Source organism: Haemaphysalis longicornis, unplaced genomic scaffold (genome assembly GCF_048455015.1).
Source record: "Haemaphysalis longicornis isolate Haplotype H1 unplaced genomic scaffold, Haemaphysalis longicornis Haplotype H1 scaffold_8, whole genome shotgun sequence".
Taxonomy (NCBI): Eukaryota; Metazoa; Arthropoda; class Arachnida; order Ixodida; family Ixodidae; genus Haemaphysalis; species Haemaphysalis longicornis.
In genome coordinates this window covers 59,145,195-59,148,727 of record NW_027526445.1, presented here as the reverse complement: position 1 = coordinate 59,148,727, position 3,533 = coordinate 59,145,195, and positions in this window count along the sequence as shown.

The window sequence follows — 3,533 nt, the reverse complement described above, 5'->3', positions numbered from 1 at the left end:
ATATTGCGTTGTGTATGTATTTGGTGGTCAAAAAAGTTTTACTTGGGGATTATATATTTTTCTGCACTTTGTTTAGCAATATTTGTATGGCTTGACCCCGTCCATGCAAGTGCCGAACGAACGCTCAGTACAGCAGCTTTTGTAATTAATGTCCAACCACTCAGCACAAATGCACTGATAAATAACCCGCTAAAACTAGACAGCATCGTAACCAACATTGTTTTAAAAAAAAAAGCACTTCCTCTGATATGTAGAAGTTTTAGTTAATAGTGATATTTACGAACCTGGAATAATATGCATCCGGTGTAAACTAATAGTTTCAAGCATCACTAATCGACTAGCATCCTTTCGCATACAAAAACAAGGATGTTTATAGAGAAAGACGTTAATCCACGAGATTCAGGGGAAATGCCGTAGGTGGAGTGAGTTTCCGCGAAGGAAAGTTTGAAATCTACCTCAATTCAGCGGTAAATCTACAGACGAAAGCAATAGAGCTTCCTGAGACATCTCGCAGGTCAAGAAAAATTTGTCCTGGACCAGGACGAATTTTTCTTCAGATGCGAAGTTCCTGAGGAAGCTGTAAAGTTTTTCTTTGTAGCCATGCGGATGCACTGAGGTTGATGTCAAGCTTTCCTTCGCAAAAAAAAAGTTGTCTCCTAAAATTTTGCGCTCCTAGAGTTTTTTAAATTACAGTGGAGGAGCTCTTGACGATGGCGCCAATACGGAACTGCACACCGATGCAAGCAATATTGACATTGGTCCTGTCCAAGTACAGTTACAATATATAGTGTAATAGGCTAGTGTTTACGCCTGTCGCTATTCTGAATGGGAGATGAGCAACTACTACCAGAGAAAAAAATAGACTCGGCGTAAATAATCGAGGTCTTAACTTTCAGACCCCACATGAAATGGTCGACCACTCGGCATCGTTAGCGACTACCACTGCGTGTGTTGCCTTGCAACCCTCAAACACCATCTGTGACGCCTTCTGCAGTCGAGCATCAGGCTTGAGGTGTTCGATGTCGCGATAGCGATATATTCGGGACGTGACACACTGGGGCTGACTGTTGGTCCCAAGGCCGCCTTCAGCGGGATCCTGTTGACTATGAGGACGACAATGCATTCTCCGGAGCCGTGGAAACCAAAGAAATTGCACTGAACCGAGAAAGGACTCCCGGCTTCGCCATTCATCGGGTACATCGAGGGACCTAGCACACATTTTCTGCGGTTGGTCAGCCGTTCTCTTTTCTCTTTCGTGTTTTTTCCCTCCAGGATGATTGGATCTACCATAAATTGCCTCACCACATGGGAGCTGCCTACCTTCTGGTTCTAGAGAAATGCCGACGGGAAGACGTTCTATACGTTTTCCAGGACGTGCTGTTGTCTCGGATCATGTACTTCATTCGTATGGTGTCGCAATCCCGTCAGAAGTATTCCTGTTCCAGTTAGTCGCGACCTCTGAAGGTACCACGAGTGTCAACTTCGAATGAGAGTATATACTTGATCAGCCGGCTATTTGCATCCGATATTTTAACAAAGCCTACGGTTTCGGCGGGCGGGCATAGAGTAATTCAGCCCATTATCTTTTTTATCATCATCTTAATCTTCATCATCATCAACAATAACAGAAAAAAAACTGGATAGGTCCACAGTAGGACGACGCCCTCTGCCAACGACCTTCAAAAGCTGCTTTCCTGCTTTGCTAGAGCCGAATATTCCCCCTAATTTCCTCATTTTTTCTCATTATAAAACACTAGCCTTCTCCTTTTCCTAGTTCTGTCTCTCGGTACCCACCCCATTACGCAGCTGGTCCACAGGGTATTTCTTCCCATTGCATAGCCAGCCTGAATTCATTTCATTTGTGGTGTTAAAATGCTATAATTTTTCTAGAGTTTCTATTCTTATCCAGGAAGATTAATTTCTGCACGTAAGTTTTAGTACCATCGTTGTTCGTTGTAAGGCCGATGGGACAACTAAAGTAAGTTTTCCATTTGTATAGTAAGAGCCAGGATTTTGGTCTGCACGTCATCCCATCACCCGGCAAGAAGTGGATTCCGCTCGTTGCCAATTACATGACACAATACCATGAAACACCATAGGCATGTAGAACATCCCCATATATAACGAAGTCATTGCAACACAGTATTGCGCTTTGACTTGGTGCTTTGTCATCACCGACAGGCATATGCTGAATAAGTCATTAAGTTTAACCACACCGATCGCACTAAGCAAGGGCATACGATTCACAATCCAACGGCTTTACTAAGCGACTCAAGACGATCATGATTGAAAATCAGCGCGGAAAAAACACCGCACAACAAAGGAACGAGAAGTAGACAGTACAGCGCTGCACTCGAAACTGATGTATTTTGAAGAAAACATTAGTAATATACATAGATCAGTGTACCACGTGGCGATAAAAGATTACAACGAATAAACAGAAACAAAAAAGGCGGACACTCATTGGTCTGCACATGTGTAATATTTTTTGTTTACTTGGTCATGCAAGGTTGTCATTCAGATACCCGTATTCCCGGACATGAACCACTACTGAGGTCATACTTACACATCGGTTGCTGGATCGTCTGACTTAAAAGGCCTCAATAATTTCTCTTGTTGGTTTGTCTCCGTGTCTCGACAACACAGTTGTTCCTTTAAATAGTCTTAAAGTTGCCTAAAACCACTTTAAACCACAGCTTTAAACCATTTTAAGGTTTCTTAGAAGTGTTTAATCAGGCGATCCGCCGACCGATGTATCAGTATGCCCTTAGTAGTGCTGCATGACTGGGAATACGCCTATTTGAATTACACCTTTGCATGACCAAGTAAACCAAAAAGATTACGCATATGCAGACCGATGAGTCATTGCGTTTTTTTTGTTTATTCGTTGTAATAATTTACCGCAACGTGGGAGATTGATCTACGTACATTACTTATGTTTTCTTCAAAATAAATCACTTGTGAGTGCACCGCTGTTCGGTCTACTTCTTGTTCCTTTTCTGTGCTGTGTTTTTCCGCGCTGATTTTCAATCATGAACGTTCACCAACACGCCCAAATCAATCCACTCGGACCCAAGACGATCGCGGACGTAATTTTGTTGTACGTAAACAGCTTTTGCAGAAACTTTGCCGATGTTCTACCGTACGGTTTATTTGCGCAGAGCACATGACTGCCAGAAACGATGCTCTTTTTACCGTTTCTGTATAGTTTATAGAGGCGAAGTCACGATAATGCTGGGAGCGATACTTCTGCCAACTGCAACGTTACTACCCAACATATGCACTCAAGGTTCCTAAATACAGTATTACCATGATTACCACCAACACCCCCGCAACAAGAACATGCCTCTGTATCCTCTCTAGACCCCTAAAATGCCTCTGAGATTGGCTGACACCCTCGACTTTTTCAAGAAAACCCATCCCAAAAAATAGGCATAAACTTTCACCACTAGATTTATCCCAGGAATCATACACAGGAAACAAAGGACGCGTTTAATGATTACCTGGCCTCGCTTAAAAGCCGTTTCATCAAG